Genomic DNA, 8,455 nt, shown 5'->3' with positions numbered 1-8,455 from the left:
CTTTCTTTCTTTCTTTCTTTCTTTCTTTCTTTCTTTCTTTCTTTCTTCTTTCTTTCTTTCTTCACTTTGTATCCCCACTGTAGACCCTCCCTCTTCTCTTCCCTTTCCCATTCACTCTTCCTCTTCTCTCCCTATGCTTTTTCACTAGTCCCCTGATAGGGGAGGACCTCCTCCCCTTCCATCTGATCCTAGCCTATCAGGTCTCATCAAGGCTGGCTGCATCATCTTCCTGTATGGCTTGGCAAGGCTTCATGTCCTAGGGGGAGGTGTTCAAAGAACTGGCCACTGAGATCATGTCAGAGACAACCCATGTCACCCTTACTAGGGAACCCACTTGAAGACTGAGCAGCTTCAGACAAACCAAGTAACCCAATTAAAATACGGGTACAGAGATAAACAGATAATTCTCAAAAGAGGAATATCAAATGGCATAGAAACACTTACAGAAATGCTCAAGGTCTTTAGTTACTCATAAAATGCAAATCAAAATGACCCTGAGATTCTACCTCACACCCATCATAATGACTAAGATCAAAAACTCAGGGGATAACACATGCTGGAGAGGTTGTGAAGAAAGGGGGACTTTCCTGTATTGCTGGTGGGAATGTAACTTTGTACAAACAGTTTGGAAATCAATCTGGTGTTTTCTCAGAAAATTAGGAATAGTACTCCCTCAGGATCTAGCTGTACCATTCCTAGGCACATACCCAAAAGATGCCCTATCATTCAATAAGGACATCTGCTCAACTATATTCATGTCTTTGCAATTCTTAACTTCTATTCCCCAAATTAAATGTACCTACGTGTATAAAAGAAACAGGGACTTGGGGAGGGGCATGCTTGCAGAAAGGGGGAGAGGGTGGAACCGGGAGGAGAGGGGGGAGGGGTTTATGGGGGGATATAAAATGAATAAAGTGTAATTAATAAAAGTTAAAAAAAATTTAATGAAAAAAAAGAAATAATACTACAGCTTAAATTGTTATGCCTGGTTCGCGAACCCCAAAAGACCAGGACTAAATAGACTCGGCTGTAAATACATGAGGGTTTTTTTTGTTTTTGTTTTTGTTTTTGTTTTGTTTTGTTTTTTAATTGTATATACATTTGAACACTGGATGCAAACCTCCTGTGGAAACAGAAGAGGAATGTGGCCCTGAGGTCTAGGGGTTCAGAGTTTTTAAGGGAAAAAAAATGCAATCAATAACTTACATGTTTTGGTATTACATGATTGGATAAAGGAAATTGACTTTTGAAATGATTGTTCCACTATATGCACCAAGATTACAGTTCCTGGCCTGCTCATATGGGCTGGTTTCCTAGCAACTGTATAATTAGAGGGCAGGGAAATAATTCAGTAAGAATTCTTCCCCTCAGTGCATTACTGGACAAGTCTCCACCCAGCTAGCCTTAGGTCAGGCCTTAAACTTTAATAATAGCTGCTGATTTTTAATCTTTTGGTCTCTCAAAATCATCTATTGACCATCACACACTGAGAGTGGATGACTTAAGTATCCCACTCTCTCCAGTAGACACATTATCCAGATATAAGCTAACGTGAGAAATACTGAAGCTAAGTGACATCATAAACTTAATGAATCTAGCATTTACAGAACATTTCACAAAAATTCAGAAGAATATACCTTCTTCTTAGCGGCTCATGGTAATTTCTTCTATCTTAATCGCAAACAAATATTCATGTATCCCATACTTGGGATTACAACAACAACAAAACATATTTACATAATGTAAGCAAAACTTCCACTATACTTTCCAAATCATTCCTCAAAACAAAAACAGAAGGAATATTGTACAGTTCATTTTATGATTCCACAGTTACCTGATATGCAAACCACATAAAGACCTAAGAACAATATTACAGATAGATTTTTCTTATGAACAATAATGCAAGGATCCTCAATAAAATTCTTGCAAACTGAATCCAAGAACACATCAAAAAGATCATCTGCCTTGATTGAGTAAGCTTCATTTTAGAGATGCAAGGATGGTTCAACATATATAAGTATATAAATATAATGTACCATATAAATTAACTGAAAGACAGCAGCACATGATCATCTCACTAGATGCAGAAAAGCCCTTTGATAAAATTCAACAGTTCTTAGTGATAAAAGTCCTGGAAAGATTAGGGATATAAGAGACTAACCTCAACATAATAAAGGCAATTGACAGAATGTCTGCACAGGGTAGGGTGTAGAGCTGAAAGGAGAAGTGGGCACATACCCCCATCTCTAACCCAAAAGTTCTTTCCAATTGATAACAACTTGCACACGAAAGTTTAGTTTTTTCCAAGGTAGTGTCATCAAATCATCAAGTCATCAAGTCAGAGCTTTCTGTTGTTGATTTAATTTTTATATAATTTTTAATTCTTATTTTATTTCTGCTCTTTTTTCTCCATTTTACCCTAAAAGTCCTTTGCATGTATATTGTGGCTTCCAGTTTAGTGTTTTTATGGGATTCATGATTGTGCAAAGTGTCCTTCTTTGTTTCTTGTGACGTCTCTTGGACTCTTCTTCTGTTTGTTTCATTTGTCCAATTCCAATGTTTGTTTTTGTTTCATCTTACTATATTTTAATTTATTTTTATCATCTCTTAGAAACCTGTTTGTTTTCTGAGAGACAGAAAGGAGGTAGATTCACAAGGGAGGGGAAGAGGAGAGGAACTGGAAAGAGAAAAGGAAAGTTATACCTTCATGAGGATATATTATGTGAGAAAAAATTGATTTTCAATAAAAAGAGACAAAGAAAAAAATTCATATAGTTAAGTGATTAATAAATATGGAGGTCATTCTCAAAGAGTGATGATATATACAGTGTTGTTTGTTTAGTGGTTATCTTGAAATGTTATCTAACAGGATTCATCTTTGTTCTAGTATAACTCTCTTTTCTCCTAGGGACAGATGGTATATTGATTTCTGGTGAAAGTATAGCTAGCATGGCAAAAAACAATAAAAAAAAATAGAGCACATTTTCAGAAGACATATGTTCATAGCAAAGTTAACTCATGAAAACAAACTGAAAATAATGACTGAATTCTCTTGGTAGCTTTAGGGAAAGAAGATAATGGCAATGGCAAAGTTTTGCTTGTCAACTCAGTTTTTGTTTGTTTGTTTGTTTAAATTATCTTGAAGGAAAAAGATTCAAATGACTTGGTTTTGTTTTGTGGTGTGTGCATGTGTTTCTTTTGTATTTCAATTCTATGATGATTTGTAGTGTATGCTTTCAGTTTAAGAATAAAGTACCCTTTAGAGAATTTCCAATCTTGCTGAGGTAAAGTAAGAAAAATTTGAGTTTACATACACATATTTCTTAAAATATAGCTCTCATGAAAATAATAAACTGTAGCCACTATGGAAAACAATGTATACATTTCTCAAAAATAAATAGATCAACCATATGATGCAGTTATACTACTCTTGGGTACATTGTGGAAAGAAATGAAGTTGTTCATATACGGAATATGGACTTTAATGCCCATGTGTTTTCATTTCTTTTCCTATTGCTATGATAAAAAGATCTAACAAATGCAACTGGGAGGAGAAAAAAATATGTTGGCTTTTAGTCCTAGGTTATAGTCAGCCATGGCAGTGAACACACAGAAGTGGGAAGATGAAATAACTGGTTATGCTGCATCTGCAGTTGAGAAGTAAAGAAAAGCATGAGAAACAGCCCCTGCCTCCTCTCTTAGGAGTCCCACAAAAACACCATGCTAGACAACTATAATATATATCCAGAGGACCTAGGTTAGACCCACACAGGTTCTCTGATTGTCACTTTAGTCTCTGTGAACACCTATGAATCTAGGTTTGTTGATTCTTTGGGTTTTCTTGTGATGTCCTTGACCCCTCTGGCTCCTGCAATCCTCTCCTCTCTCTTGTTCTGCAGTATTCAATGAGTTCTGCCTAATGATTGGCTGTGGGTCTCCAAATCTGTTCTCATCAGTTTCAGGGAGAAGCCTGTCTGATGATAATCTTAGGTTTCATGTCCTTGTCCAGCCTTAATATGAGAAGCGGTGCTTAGTCTTATTGCAACTTGATATGCCGTATTTGTTTGATATCTTTGGAAGGCCTGCCTCTTTCTAAAGGGAAAAGAAGGATGAGTAAATGGGGAGGGGATGGGACAGAGAAGACTGGGAGGAGAGAAACTGTGGTCTGGATATAATATATGAGAGAATAACAGTAATAATAATAAAAGAAATAAAGAAAGATGAAACCTTGTGCTCAGTTTACTTTCTGTTTTGTCCAGTCCTGGATCCTCACCAATGGCAGGGTACTATGCCACCTACTTTTTGGATGACTCTTCCCACCTCAATTAATTGAATCAACAGAATCCCTCACAGGCATGCCTAGAGGCTAAATCCCTCACAAGTGAGGCTGGAGGATTTTCTCTTAAGTGACAATAAACATTCCACCTTTTGTCAACTTAAACATCATTTCATCATAAGCTGGTCCCCATAGGCGTATGGAAATCTTATAGCGCACAAATACATACAGTCGAATATCAGAAGTCCTTACAGCCTTTAATATAGTCAATGTTATTTAAAAGTACAAATTTCATCTGATTAAAAAAAATGTTACTTTTTAACTGTGAGCTTCAGAAAGTGAAACTTAAATTATATGCTTCCATCATATGGAGGCACATTGTAAACACTCTTATTTCAAAATGGAAGAACTGACAGATACCCAATAATGATGCATGATCAGATTTCAGCAGAGAAAACATGAGACCCTCAGCGCCATGCCCAGGATCTGGAGGTCATGATACAGTCATTTAGACATCAAGAAGATTGAATAGTACTGCTATTCCAGCTCTGCTACCTGTAGCCTAGTTATCTCTCTCTTTGGCTAGCTCCTGTGTATGCCTATAGACCATGCCCCATGGTCATCATATCTCCAACATCCTGGAGCTTCCTATCACCTTAGCCTTGTTGGTTTCAGAAAATGAGCATTTAGGTTCTCCTTGTAGAGACTCTAGGCTTGCCACCCATCTCCGTGTCTCAGCTGTTCTCTGTAACTTTGGAGCAAGACTTAACAAATCCCTCATTCTTGTTATGTTTCATGCTTCCAAACCCAGTAATATGTGGATGGCACTGCTGAACTATGCTCCAGCTTGGAATGAAACCTAGTCTGTGGGTTCACCTACATTAAAGCAGCTTCATTGCCAACTCTAGCAAGACACTTCTCTAAGCAGCTATTTCTGAGGTACAGGACAAGCTTTCAGAGCTGGCTTCTGTTGAAGATTGGGCTCCCTCTCTTCAAAGGTGCTTGTAGTCCCAAAAGTCAGAGATTCTGATGAGTGAGCTTTGCTCTTAGGACATCTCTCTGTCCCTAGTACAGTGCTGAGGCTTTTCTTTGGGTAGTGGTGATATCTACAATAAGCACCAGACTGAATTATGATCTGCCTTAAAATTCTTTCTGCCAAACAAATCAGTCTATGGTGCTTAAATACAGTCTACTTTATTCAAGTTCTCAGAATGAAGGCAGATTTTTAGCCCACATATTTTATGAACAAACCCTAACTTGGTTCCTGATAGAATTCCTATTAACCCTATGGAACCTCATGATAAATGTCCCCACTGTCCACAATTTTCTCAGCATTCTATTGTAATCACCACAAGCATGGCTCCTTAAGCTCTGCTTCCATCATGAAGCAGTTCTCTGGACCAAAGTAACAAATTCTTCAATAGTCCAGCTACAGAACAGTTCGGTTAGGTTTATCATAGCCATGTCCTCCTTCTTAGTATTAAATTTCAGTTTTACTTTCTTTACTGTTGTTGTGATAAAATGCCCTCACCAAAGTTGTCCAACAGATTCCCAAAACATTATAGACATGCTAATGGGGGTAGGGGATGGGGATATGGAGGAAAAGGTGGAGTGGGGTGGAAGACAGCTACTAAGCCGCAATCCTAGACAAAGAATTACAGGTAACTAAAGAATGTTTAAAGTTGGAGAAATAGTATTCCCCAAAGGAGTATTCCCCAAAGCACACTAATTGGTTATCCAATATAAATTGTTTATCCCTGAAAAAGTATATATGCAGATAAGATTATACAGACCGAGAAAGTTGTATCATGTATTTAGCAGTACGCACAGGTATACAAACACAGAAATACATAAAGACACACACACACACACACACACACACACACACAAATACAGTTGAAAAGAGGCCATGAATTTGAAAGAGAGACAAAAGTGTTTTGTAGCTCACAGAGATCTGTAAAAGAGAGAAGATCAGGGATTTTCTGTGAGATTGTGACTCCTAGCAGCAACAGAAGCTATGTCCGTAAAGTCTCACCAACATGACCACCCAAATGTGAGATTAGAAAGGAGGATTCCAATGAAGATGTCAAACTGCAAGGAGGAAAGTCCATGAGGGCTACACAAACAACCACAGGCAACTGAGTAAAGCTGGGAGCAGGAGAGAGGTGGACCTTCCTCGGGAAAAGCACAGCAGTTGGTTGCTCCCTGGCAAATGGTCAGCCCTGAAGAAGACACACACACACACACACACACACACACACACACACACACACACACACAAGCGAGTAGCATTTTATGAACTCAACATTTTATATTTAGGAATATATATGCAGAAAAATACATATATGCATGTAAATTTGAAGGAGACTGGGAAGGGGTATAGAAGAGGTTACAGGGAAGAAAGAGAAGGGAGAAATGTTGAGATAAAAATATGTCCTCAAAAATAAACAAGAGAGAGAAAGAGAGACAGAGAGAATTAGAGGGACTCCAAGGAAAGCTTTAGTTTCTTGCAACATGTGTAATAGTGTAATAGTGACAGTTATCAATAATTTCTTTCAGGATTTGAAAATATTTTATGTTTGGAGCAAGGTTTTATAGAAATTTCCATTTTGATCAATGTTAGCATTTATAAATGCCACTGGAGCTAAGTGGTTGGTTTTTTGTTGTTGTTGTTTTGTTTGTCATCGAGTCAGCAAATTTTGTCCTATGAAGAAGCAATTCTCATATCTGTGTACCTCTCTAGCTAACTAAACTTAACCTTTCTTCTGATTAATGCTTTTGATCTTTAGAAATGATAATATATTGTGCAACTAAATCATGTTGGCCTGGGAATCAATAAATGTCTTTAAATTTAATTGTGCATATCTCTCCTTTTAATGTTAGGATCAAATTACATTATTTTTCACTTAAAAAGTAACTCTAGTCTTTTACCATGCTTCTCAGAATCTAATCCATGACCAACTAATAAGCAAGAATATATTTTATATATTCCAGGTTCACCTCTTTGTTGAAATTTTCTTTACAGTCACTGCTTATACAGTAATGTCTTAACTAATTCTGCCATTTACCCCAATTCTTTAAAAGTCATCCATTCAAATATATTTATTGATATACTTGTGAAACATATTCTGACAGTCAACCATGTATCAAAATTGGCTTATTTATTCTGAAAACTGAGAAAATGTATGCCTACATAGAAATATCACTTTAAAAACAAACATGTAGTTATTTAATATGCTAGATGGCACTGTGCCTTTCAAGCAAAAATTGAGGAAGATAAGTAGGATGTGAAGAAACAGTGTAGGGGTGGTATTATTTTGCGTGAATGATAAATAAGCGGATTCAGTGATAAGATTTATAGTTGAGAGAGACCAGAAAGAAATGAAAGTAAGACATGTTTATATATGTTTATAGGTGGCATAATTTTCTACTCAGTGAATCTGATGGCCCCTATGAAGATTGCCTGGCATAGCTACATTATTATAAACAAAAGTAGTATGGTTTTGATCTTTGTTGGAGATCTTTGTTGAAAGCGATCATTATAAGGCTAAATCTGAGACATAATAAATGCATGTAGCACTGAGGACAACAAAGAAGACATTTTCTATTAACTCTACTTTCTATTCATTATTGTATAAGACAAATAACTAATAATACAATTGTTGACATAGGAGTCATGGTTATTTAATGTACCAATAGGAATCCATTACTGAAATGGAGGACTTATATGTTTAAATTTCCTAAAATGCCTCTTAGTCTCAGTACACTGTCCTTCAAACCACAGTTTGCTTTAAGAAATGGTGACCCACGTTCGGCTCTGTGCTTTAAAGAGCAGACATGTACCTATTCAGTACTTAGAGACTGGGAGTAGAATGGGCTCTTCTATTATCAGTTCTTGTGGCCAGTTTTGGACTGTGCTGGTTGTTATATGGCTTTAAGTACAGCCAGTTTAGAAGTCATAGTTTTGCAGTGGGCAAGGTGGTGCATGGCCACATGTAGCATATTTCATTTAGAAGGCTGAGGAAGGAGAAGTACATGCTGGAGGTCTGCCCATGATGCCTGTGGCAACTGCTCTCAAGCAACAGTGTTGTATTTTGTGGGGTAGCACGTTAGTTGAATGCACATCACATTACAGCAAAGACTGCTACTGCCAATTATGTAGACTTCTTATTTTAGAAG

The sequence above is a fragment of the Psammomys obesus genome, unplaced genomic scaffold, assembly GCF_907164565.1.
Source record: "Psammomys obesus unplaced genomic scaffold, mPsaObe1.curated_primary_1811, whole genome shotgun sequence".
NCBI classification, from domain to species: Eukaryota; Metazoa; Chordata; class Mammalia; order Rodentia; family Muridae; genus Psammomys; species Psammomys obesus.
This window is presented reverse-complemented; position numbering follows the sequence as displayed.